The sequence below is a fragment of the Ranitomeya imitator genome, chromosome 2 (genome assembly GCF_032444005.1).
Source record: "Ranitomeya imitator isolate aRanImi1 chromosome 2, aRanImi1.pri, whole genome shotgun sequence".
Lineage (NCBI taxonomy): Eukaryota > Metazoa > Chordata > Amphibia > Anura > Dendrobatidae > Ranitomeya > Ranitomeya imitator.
Window position 1 is genome coordinate 412,523,473 of NC_091283.1, and position 12,087 is coordinate 412,535,559.

Below are 12,087 nucleotides of genomic sequence, written 5' to 3' on the forward strand. Positions count from 1 at the left end.
AAATACCGCGCGGAAACGCTGCGTTGTATTTTCCGCAGCGTTTTACACCTGTTCCTCAATAGGAATCCGCAGGTGAAATCCGCACAAAAAATACTGGAAATCCGCGGAAAATCCGCAGGTAAAACGCAGTGCCTTTTACCCGCGGATTTTTAAAAAATGATGCTGAAAAATCTCACACGAATCCGCAACGTGGGCACATAGCCTTAGGGTTAGGGTTGGAATTAGGGTTGTGATTAGGGTTATGGCTACAGTTGGGATTAGAGTTACGGGTGTGGGGGGGTTAGTGTTGGAGGTAGAATTGAGGGGTTACCACTGTTTAGGCACATCAGGGGTCTCCAAACGCAACATGGCGCCACCATTGATTCCAGCCAATCTCGTATTCAAAAAGTCAAATGGTGCTCCCTCACTTCCGAGCCCCGACGTGTGCCCAAACAGTGGTTTACCCCCACATATGGGATACCAGCATACTCAGGATAAACTGCGCAACAATTACTGGGGTCCAATTTCTCCTGTTACCCTTGTGAAAATAAAAAAAATGCTTGCTAAAACATCATTTTTGAGGAAAGAAAAATGATTTTTTATTTTCACGGCTCTGCGTTGTAAACGTCTGTGAAGCACTTGGGGGCTCAAAGTGCTCACCACATATCTAGATAAGTTCCTTGGGGGGTCTAGTTTCTAAAATGGGGTCACTTGTGGGGGGTTTCTACTGTTTAGCCACATCAGGGGCTCTGCAAACGCAACGTGACGCCCGCAGAGCATTCCATCAAAGTCTGCATTTCAAAACGTCACTACTTCAATTCCGAGCCCCGGCATGTGCCCAAACAGTAGTTTACCCCCACATATGAGGTATCAGCGTACTCAGGAGAAACTGGACAACAACTTTTGGGGTCAAATTTCTCCTGTTACCCTTGGGAAAATAAAAAATTGCAGGCTAAAAGATCATTTTTGAGAAAATAATTTTTTTTTTTTTTTTCATGGCTCTGCGTTATAAACTTCTGTGAAGCACTTGGGGGTTCAAAGTCCTCACCACACATCTAGATTAGTTCCTTTGGTGGACTAGTTTCCAAAATGGGGTCATTTCTGGGGGATCTCCAATGTTTAGGCACACAGGGGCTCTCCAAACGTGACATGGTGTCCGCTAATGATTGGAGCTAATTTTCCATTTAAAAAGCCAAATGGCGTGCCTTCCCTTCCGAGTCCTGCCGTGCGTCCAAACAGTGGTTTACCCCCACATATGGGGTATCAGCGTACTCAGGACAAACTGGACAACAACATTTATGGTCCAATTTCTCCTATTACCCTTGGCAAAATAGGAAATTCCAGGCTAAAAAATCATTTTTGAGGAAAGAAAAATTATTTTTTATTTTCATGGCTCTGCGTTATAAACTTCTGTGAAGCACCTGGGGGTTTAAAGTGCTCAATATGCATCTAGATAAGTTCCTTGGGGGGTCTAGTTTCCAAAATGGGGTCACTTGTGGGGGAGCGCCAATGTTTAGGCACACGGGGGCTCTCCAAACGTGACATGGTGTCCGCTAAAGAGTGGAGCCAATTTTTCATTCAAAAAGTCAAATGGCGCTCCTTCCCTTCCAAGCCCTGCCGTGCGCCCACACAGTGGTTTACCCCCACATATGAGGTATCAGCGTACTCAGGACAAATTGGACAACAACTTTCGTGGTTCAGTTTCTCCTTTTACCATTGGGAAAATAAAAAAATTGTTGCTAAAAGATAATTTTTGTGACTAAAAAGTTAAATGTTCATTTTTTCCTTCCATGTTGCTTCTGCTGCTGTGAAGCACCTGAAGGGTTAATAAACTTCTTGAATGTGGTTTTGAGTACCTTAAGGGGTGCAGTTTTTAGAATGGTGTCACTTTTGGGTATTTTCAGCCATATAGACCCCTCAAACTGACTTCAAATGTGAGGTGGTCCCTAAAAAAAATGGTTTTGTAAATTTCGTTGTAAAAATGAGAAATCGCTGGTCAAATTTTAACCCTTATAACTTCTTAGCAAAAAAAAATTTTGTTTCCAAAATTGTGCTGATGTAATGTAAACATGTGGGAAATGTTATTTATTAACTATTTTGTGTCACATAACTCTCTGGTTAAACAGAATAAAAATTCAAAATGTGAAAATTGCGAAATTTTCAAAATTTTCGCCAAATTTCCGTTTTTATCACAAATAAACGCAGAATTTATTGACCTAAATTTACCACTAACATGAAGCCCAATATGTCACGAAAAAATCTCAGAACCGCTAGGATCCGTTGAAGCGTTCCTGAGTTATTACCTCATAAAGGGACACTGGTCAGAATTGCAAAAAACGGCAAGGTCTTTAAGGTCAAAATAGGCTGGGTCATGAAGGGGTTAAAAAAAAAAAAAAAAAAAAAAAAAGGATTCCTGTCCCCAACCCCCTCCCACCCCCTGTGCGCTCCCCCGCTGTTAATAAAATACTTACCCGGCTCCCTCGCTGGCGCTGCTTCCTTCTCTCGCCGCAGCTTCTCCTGTTCAGCACCAGATGCAGGGGACAGCGCTTATCTCTAGCGCTGTCTCCTGCACGCTCCGTGTGGTACCCAGTCAGCACACGGGCGGCACACGTGTGCCACACTGATGTGCCACATAAACGCACGGACACGGATAATTCCGGTACCGGAATTATCTGGACGTGTGAGACTAGCCTTACAGAGCGAGGGTCTTCAGGTGGATTACCAGGATCTATAATATAACGCTGGGAGCGTCACTCTGTCCGAAGCCTCTATAGACTGCGCAAGCGCCGGCGCAGTCTGGGCCTCACAGAGCGACGCTCCCGGGAGATCGCGGTATGCGTAAGCACTGAACGCATACCGCGATCTCCACCGGAGAGTCAGGGACCGCCAGGAGGGAGGGTAAGTATACTCACCTTTCCCGGTTCCAGCGCTGCTTGCGGCTCCGTCTCCCGGCTCCTCTGCTCCCGGCTCCGGAGGGCGCGGACTGCGCAGGCGCCGATTCCTGCTGCCGGAATCGGCGCCTGCGCAGTCCGCGCTTTCCGGCGCCATTTTCTTGAAGACACACTCCGGCTCCATTGCAGGTGTGTCTTCAAGAAAATGGCGCCGGAAAGCGCGGACTGCGCAGGCACCGATTCCTGCTGCCGGAATCGGCGCCTGCGCAGTCCCCGCTTTCCGGCGCCATTTTCTTGAAGACATACCTGCAGTGGAGCCGGACGATAGGTGAGTATGGTATTTTTTTTTTTTTTATATGGCAGCAGCATTCGGGGGCATACACACTGGAGCGGGGGGCATATAATACAATGGTGGCGCAGGATGGGAGCAGCACATGACAGAACGGGCGCAGGATGGCAGCAGCACATGACAGAACGGGCGCAGGATGGCAGCAGCACATGACAGAACGGGCGCAGGATGGCCGCAGCACATGACAGAACGGGCGCAGGATGGCCGCAGCACATGACAGAACGGGCGCAGGATGGCAGCAGCACATGACAGAACGGGCGCAGGATGGCAGCAGCACATGACAGAACGGGCGCAGGATGGCGGCAGCACATGACAGAACGGCGCAGGATGGCGGCAGCACATGACAGAACGGGCGCAGGATGGCAGCAGCACATGACAGAACGGGCGCAGGATGGCAGCAGCACATGACAGAACGGGCGCAGGATGGCAGCAGCACATGACAGAACGGGCGCAGGATGGCAGCAGCACATGTCAGAACGGGCGCAGGATGGCCGCAGCACATGACAGAACGGGCGCAGGATGGCAGCAGCACATGACAGAACGGGCGCAGGATGGCCGCAGCACATGACAGAACGGGCGCAGGATGGCCGCAGCACATGACAGAACGGGCGCAGGATGGCCGCAGCACATGACAGAACGGGCGCAGGATGGCCGCAGCACATGACAGAACGGGCGCAGGATGGCCGCAGCACATGACAGAACGGGCGCAGGATGGCAGCAGCACATGACAGAACGGGCGCAGGATGGCAGCAGCACATGACAGAACGGGCGCAGGATGGCCGCAACACATGACAGAACGGGCGCAGGATGGCAGCAGCACATGACAGAACGGGCGCAGGATGGCCGCAACACATGACAGAACGGGCGCAGGATGGCAGCAGCACATGACAGAACGGGCGCAGGATGGCAGCAGCAAATGACAGAACGGGGACGCAGGATGGGAGCAGCAAATGACAGAACGGGCGCAGGATGGGAGCAGCAAATGACAGAACGGGCGCAGGATGGGAGCAGCAAATGACAGGATGGGAGCAGCAAATGACAGAATGGAGGCGCAGGATGGGAGCAGCACATGACAGAACGGGGGCGCAGGATGGGAGCAGCACATGACAGGATGGGGGCGCAGGATGGAGCAGCACATACCAGGATGGAGACCATATACCAATATAAATGCTCGCCACCCGGGCGTAGAACGGGTTCAATAGCTAGTAATAATATATTCCAACAACCTGTGTTTTTATTTCATTAAAAGACTTTGTAATAATGTGTGTCTTTGTAATAGTGTGTGTCTTTGTAATAGTGTGTGTGTGTGTGTGTGTGTGTGTGTGTGTGTGTGTGTGTGTGTTTTAACCATTTCATACAATTGGATTAATAATGGATAGGTGCCGCATATTCATGACTGTAATCGGCGCTAGTAGTGGACAACCCCTTTAACATTAATTCTTTATATCTTTTCAATTGCTCAAAAACATTTTTTCAAACAAATAGGCTCTCCATGCATATGTCGTGACTATCACACAGGCGCGACACATACAGCTGCGGTGCCGAAGAGCTGATCAGCTGGCGCACTCCATGTATCCGGGTTCCCTCTGCAGCTGATTCGGCAAACGTTATAGCTGGCCGAATAAGCGGGGTCCCAATCAAATTCGCTCAACTCTATTTTTGAGGATTTTGGAACAGATCTGCTCCAAAAAAAACTCTAGGTCAGTGTTTCTCAACTCCAGTCCTCAAGACTCCACAACAGGTCATCTTTTCAGGATTTCCTTAGTATTGCACAGGTGATAATTCCATCGCCTGCTCAAGCATTAATTCCATCGCCTATGCAATACTAAGGAAATCCTGAAAACATGACCTGTTGTGGGGTCTTGAGGACTGGAGTTGAGAAACACTGCTCTAGGAGAACATAGCCTATGGGTACGTGCACAGTCTTTTTCAGGCTGATTTTGATCTGAAAACCCACCTGAAAATGCTCAAAATAAACGTTCACAAGACTGAACTAACTCATTTCTATGGGAAGATGACTGGCTATGCTTTTGATCATCTTTAAACCTGTGCAGGTATCCAACGACGCCAAGCGGCTTAAAGAAATGAAGATTCTTCAGGCTTTTTATGCTCTGAAGACGTGCCATATGTTAAAATAGAAGTCAATGGGAAAACTAAAGACTTTTTATGAGCGTTTTTGCTTGAAAAACCAATAGTGATTTGGTCACTTCCCTAAAAATGCTTAAAAAACACTGGGGGACAAAATTGTAGAAAGGGGGCTCAAGCGACAACAACCCAAAAAAAAAAAAGTATTTTAGGAAAAAAAAACCTGTGTTGTATTTCCCGAAGCATTTTCCTCTTGAAGACTCAGAATGACGTTGTGTGCACATTTCCACTAAGGCTACGTTCACATTTGCGTTGTGCAGTGCTGCGTCGGCGACGCAACGCACGACGCATGCAAAAACGCATGCAAAACGCAGCTTTTTGTGACGCATGCGTTCATTTTTTCATGATTTTTGGTGTAGAAAAAACTGCATCATGCAGCGTTTTCTGTTGCGCCAAAAAGACGCATGCGTCACAAAACGCACGACAATGCATGTCCATGCGCCCCCCATGTTAAATACAGGGGCGCATGGGTCGCCGCGGCTGCGCCTGACGCAGCCCCGCACAACGCTAATGTGAACGTAGACTTAGACAGGCAGGTTCAGGCCATTAAATGCCTGTTGATCAGCGATGGAAGATGTACCACAGATAATGAAATCATTGCACCCGACAAACATAAAAATCATTGCACCTGACAATCAAGTGTTTTGCTTGATCATCGGGTGTTTGTTGGCCGATAACTGTGACTGTCACCAATTATTGACTCGTCTAAAAGGACCGCAACGCTTTGTTCATAATTGCACTGGAGACTGTCACAAAACGCTTCATATTTGACAAGAAGAATCAATATAAAACTAGCACAAAGATTTGAAGGTGCTTTTTCCAATAAACCCATCGGGCTCCCTTTATGAGGAGTCTGCCGCTTGCCGATGGCGTCCATGATGTCAGATTCCTCACGGTCCCATTTTTTTGGGGGTAATCTGAACATACGCACGCTTGTAATGAAGCCCAGTGGGAAAAAATGGTGTGGTCACTACTAACCGCGCCATTCCATGGCAACTACAGCATTTCTATTAACTTTCTGAGGTAAAAATTTGGCACAAAGCAGCCAAGACGACTTTTAATCACGTTCCCACATCCCAGAGCTCAGGACTATCAGGATATAACATATATCATGACATAAATGTGCAGTATATAATGCCTCACGTGTAAACAGAGGCTCAGAATGCCCCACACTGGACAACAGGACGATACACAGCTCTAACAATGACGGTTTCATTCACAAATATCATTAACCACCGGCTTAAGAGAAATACAGCAAAGCTACGCCACTATCAAGCTCACAATAAAATGCGACGGGTAAAATGTCGCAGTCATGATACTATTTTGGACTTTATCCCGACCCGTAGCCCAAAGACCCACACGCACCTGTCCAGCTTCAACCCAGCGCCGCTATTTGGAACTTCCTGCTTTCTCTGTCCACGTGTCTCAGAAACACCCTTCAAGCAACACGATTGGTGGAATCTTCTGAATCCCCGCCTCTGGGATAAACATTATTGGATATGCCGGTTGTCAATCTTGTTAATCCTTTGTTTCACGGATTCGCCCCAAAAAAACATATTGGGCGGGTGCAAATGTAAAGATTGCAACAATTCGTGCGGGCGGGCGCAAATGCTAATCTCAATGGTAATGAACTGTGCATCTCCCTTTAATGGATTCTGAGGAAGTAATTAATGCACATTTAATTAAGTTTTATTAATTTCTTACTGGAACTGTTAAATCCATTCCTGAAAGAACAGTAGTACAATGGCTGTACAGGAACAAGTTGCGTAGCAACATCTTTTTTTTTTCAAGTTTTTCTATCACTATCTTTCAACATTAATAACTTAGTAATTTTTTTCCCATCAACTTTTTTTCACAAATGTTATTGTATTATTTAATATATAAATAACTATAATTAACTTTTTGATGGCTGGATAATTTATTTTCATGTTTTTTTTTCGCCACTATCGTTTCAAGTGTTATAACTTTTTAATTTTTCCACATGAGAGCTTGTTTTGGGGTTTCTTTACGGGACCAGATGTAATTTTGAATGAAACTATTAATTTTACCATATACTGTACTGAATACCTGGAAAAAGTGGTGTGAAAATGCAAAAAAAAAAAAAAAAAATCCCGCATTGTTATTTGGGGGGTTTTGTTTTTACAGTGTTCATTGTGAAAAAAAATAATGTCCTTGTAACATGATTATCAAGGTCACTAATGGTTGAAGAGATATCAGACTTTTATATTTTTATTATTATTATTATTAGTGACAAAATTTCAGAAATTTGTAAAAAATACATTTAAGATAAAATAAATTGTGTAACTTTTTTTTATTATTTCCTTCCATGGAGCTTTGTGAGGGCTTAGGCTCCTTTCACACTAGCGTCGGAATCTCCCCGTCGCAATGCGTCGGGGAGAGATTCCGACGCTAGCGTTTGCTGCATTGCACAATGGGTGCAGCGGATGCATTTTTCCAGCGCATCCGCTGCCCCATTGTAAGGTGCGGGGAGGTGGGGGCGGAGTTCCGGCCGCGCATGCGCGGTCCGAAAAAGCGGTCCGTCAGGAGAAAAAAAGTTACATGTAGCGTTTTTTCTCCCGACGGTCCGCAAAAGCAATCCGTCGCAAATGCGTCGTCAATGCAAGTCTATGGGGAAAAAACGCATCCTGCAAACAGTTTTGCAGGATGCGTTTTTTCTGCAAAACGACGCATTGTGAGGCATTTGCCTCCCGAGCTGATATTTTTATTGAGGCCATTTGGGGTACATATGACATTTTTATTATTTATTTCTAGGGGGGAGAGTGCGGCAACTAAAAAGTGGAAATTCTATTTTTGTTTTGTTTACAGCTTGTTGCCTAGGAGACCGACTACCTCTTCTATCAAAAACTTTTAAACACTGTGCTGAAGCTGACCCAGGATTAGGATATAAGCGATCCTGGCCAGCTTCAAAACAGTACTTACTGGATTAACACCAAAGAGCTTGTAAACACTGCGCATGTTCTGCTGTCTCGCAGTGGTGGCCGGTCCCCAAGGCGACAAGCTGTAAACAAAAGGAATAGTGTTACTATCTCAAGAACAGCTGAAAATGTTAATAATACCATGCAGACGTGCTTTTTTTTACCAGCACTATTTGACAATATCCATGACAAACCCATCTGTTGTCAGCACTGTTTCACTCAGTTCTCATCCCTTGTAGGTGGCACTAGAGAGAAAGTTGTCTTCCTCCTAGAGGAAAGCTAATTTGCATACTTTTTTCCCCAGGGTACTTTGCCGGTAAGACTCCTTACACTACTTAATCTCCACAAGAAGAGTCGTTACCTTTTAAGAGTTGAAAGAAAGCATCCATGTTCTTCAGATTCTGGTCAACCTTTATCTCTATGTCTACTTATCAGTGGATCTACTAATCTTGGTGATGGTCAGGACCCAGAGGGTTACAAAGCCACCTGTGCTAAGTGTTGAAGGGGCAAAGTTCTCAAACAACCCAAGTCATTATTGTGATAAGAGAAGTTTCCTGGTCAAAAGAATGGACTTCATGGCAACGAGTGTGATGATGAATTGTCCTACTAACAAGGTGGTCGTTTTTATTGCTAAACTTTCATCCAAAAATTAGCTCTTTGCAGAAAAGTCCATTAAGGCCCCCGTATACATTAGACTAGTGTCAGCTGAACCCACCAATATCGACAGGTTTAGCCAATGGTCTAATGTGTATTGGAGCACCAGCCACCGTTGGTCGAGGAGATGTCAATCATGCAGGCTTGATTTTAGGCAGGCTAATAACATTGTTCTCCCTGAGAAAAGCCGCCAGCCGACTTGACAGTCAGAGGCTTTCTCATAGAAAACATTGAAGTGCTCGATCGAGCGAGTGCTCCTATGAATGGGAGAGTCGCTGAGATGGCCAACAGCTGAATGATCAGGCGAATCATCCTTACCCCTACAAACCAAGCATTCTGAAATTTGCCTTTGAAATACAATGGGAGAAATTTGATTTTGTAAGTTTGCCACTGACAAATACACGATATATAATTTTAAGACTAGGTAAATTTTAACATTGAGAGATAGAATATCAAAAAATCCAGAAAATTACATTGTATAAATTATGTAAATGTATTTGCATTTTAGATTGAGAAATTAGTATTTGTTCCCCTACCAACCATTAAAGGGAACCTGTCACCTGAATTTGGCGGGATCGGTTTTTGGTCATATGGGCGGAGTTTTCAGGTGTTTGATTCACCCTTTCCTTACCCGCTGGCTGCATGCTGGCGCAATCTTGCCTTGCGCAGGCGTGTACTACAGAGGACAGAGAATGATCTTCAATCCAATATTGCGGCCAGCATGCAGCCAGCGGATAAGGAAAGGGTGGCATGAGAAAAGAGTGCAGGCGCGGGCTCATTTGAAAACAGCGCTGAGGAGGCGGCGCCCGGAGCGCACAGGCCCGGAGTGTCGGCTGTGCTGCGTCTGATCAGCAAGGAAAGACCAGCCTCCAGGAACATTTCAGGGTAAGAGGGGGCACATTTTATAAGTGATTATTTCAGCATGTGCAGGCATCATAACTAAAAGAGCCACCTTGTCATAACATATCAGACTGTATTTACTCTTTTAGCAATTCTGTGATTAACTTCATCCTTGCTGAAAAATACCAGATTGCATGTACATTTCTGTATTCCTCTGATCTTAGCTGAATTCTTGCTCAAACTCTCTCCACATCTCTGTGCACCACGTCCCAGTTTCTCAGACCCACTTGACGCCATTGCTGCTCATCATCAGACCAAGGCCACAGGGGAACATTGCATTAATTAATGCTCCAAAATCCCTTTCTTAGCGAAAAGATGAGAGAGGGGACAGGCAGAGATTAATTGGGCCTGCAGGGCTTCTTGCCCTGTTAGGGTCAGGATTGGGTTAGTTTCAAAATGCTTTCCTTCTTAATAGAATAAGAAAATCACAAGATGAAAAAGAACAATAGATGAAACATAACTGATGCTGCTGAAGGAAAAATGAGTAAAAAAAGACCAGGGTGGATAGAAGCTTAGAGTATGTGGGATTCATGTTTTTAAAGATCAGCATTTTCCTATGAATTAAACAGCTGACTTACAATATACACTAATAGAGAATGTCATGTAGAGTTCATGTCTATCTCAACTCAAGGTTCAGAACTATATCTAAAAACTTCTAGAAGTAAAACTACGTAAAAAATTTGCAGTAGCAGAGAGTAATTTAGGAAGTGGCAACCAGTCCTTTCCCAGGGACAGGAACGGTGTCACAACTTGAGGGGAGGTAGGCTAGTGGAATATCTCCGACTAAAAGTAACATTTGGCTGTCACTAAGCTCAAATCCCACTGCCTGAGACGGAAAACTAGATATGTCCCAGATGAGAGTCTTATATCATGGAGATTAGACTTAAAGGGAACCTGTCACCCCCCCTTGCGTTTACAACCAAAAGAGGCACCTTGTCCAACACTAATACTGCATTCTGTCAAGGTGGCTCTTCTTTTTGTGCTCCCAGCGCAGCAATATTAATTTTTATCATTTTCGCCCATACCTTTAGTCTGCCCGGGGAGCACATCTTTTCCACCGGACACAACCGCCTCCCAGCCATCAGTCGGCCCCTCCGTGTGCCGGGCGCCGCCTCCTCTGCCTTCAGTAACGTACCTGGCGTCTGCGCTGTGCTTTTCTTTTTTGGGCATGCATCGTTTGCGCCGCCCTTCGACTCACATCACCTGATGGAATTCATCTCGGGCCTTGGGTACACGTACAAAACCCTTTGTTCGTCTGGCAATTCCATGGTGACAACCTACCAACCTTCATTTATGCCACTGCTGTGAGTATAACTTAGAGGAAGAAAAAAAATTTGACTGCCTGACCTCAAAGCCAAATTTTTTAGTTCTTCTGACTAAATGACCATTCTTTAGGTTACCACGCAAAAATTGGAATTGCAGTACAATTTAAGAAAGAATAAATACTTTTCCAATATTGCATGAAGCTATAAGCTACAACCTAAGGCTGCTTTCACACATCAGTTTTTTGCCATCAGGCACAATCCGTCGAATGTTGAAAAAAAAACAGATCCGTTGCAGATTGTGAAAAACTGATGCAACAGATACGTTTTTTCGACGGATCCGACTAGCTGATTCAGTTAATTGGATCCTAAAAAAATTGGAGCATGCTGAGTTAAAAAAAGGAATCCGTCACCGGATTCCATCATTTGACAGATCCGGCGCCATAGGGTCCCATTGTAGCAAACGACGGACGGCGACAGATCCGTCGCTGTCCGTTTTTTCGACGGACACAAAAAACGATACTATGTCCCGTTTTTCCTCCCGCCGGAAAACCAAATTGCGACGTATCCAGCAAAAAAATAGATGAAACGTGAGACCATCCGTCACAATCCATCACTAATACAAGTCTATGTGAAAAAAAAACGGATCCGGCGCCAACTTTTGCCAGATCGTTTTTTTTCAGAATTCGCCGAATTGTGACTGACGGCAAGAACTGATGTGTGAAAGCAGCCTTAAAGGAGATATAAAAATAAGTGTTTTGCCCAGCTGCAGCATCATTCTAGTCTATTACTGTGTCAGTATTGCAGTTTATTATTTAGTCAAGAGTAGTGCTGTTTCTGGTAAAAAAAAAAAAAAAGCTTATGCTTTTGCTAAGGACTTGTTCACACATAGCATTTCTTTTTCTTATTTTGTGCAGGAAAAGATAGTGTATTTTAGCAAAATAACTCTAAAATCCCATTCACTCTTTGCA

General features: G+C 45.0%; 1 protein-coding gene and 1 long non-coding RNA gene across 5 annotated transcripts in view; one reads left to right on the forward strand and one right to left on the reverse strand.

The window, feature by feature from the left end:
- The window catches only part of SLC39A11 (solute carrier family 39 member 11), a 724,893-nt gene extending 718,096 nt beyond the window's left edge, over positions 1 to 6,797 (reverse strand). For 2 of the 4 annotated variants that reach the window (XM_069750717.1, XM_069750716.1), the window contains exon 1: positions 6,730 to 6,797. The gene's annotated coding sequence lies outside the window, so the exon portion shown is untranslated. The remainder of the gene's footprint in view (positions 1 to 6,729) is intronic. The other 2 variants (XM_069750719.1, XM_069750718.1) reach the window with 1 other exon arrangement.
- A 2,989-nt stretch (positions 6,798 to 9,786) lies between these two features.
- The window catches only part of LOC138664220 (uncharacterized), a 63,391-nt gene continuing 61,090 nt past the window's right edge, over positions 9,787 to 12,087 (forward strand). Inside the window, exon 1 of the long non-coding RNA XR_011318306.1 lies at positions 9,787 to 9,839. This is a non-coding gene — a long non-coding RNA (uncharacterized lncRNA). The remainder of the gene's footprint in view (positions 9,840 to 12,087) is intronic.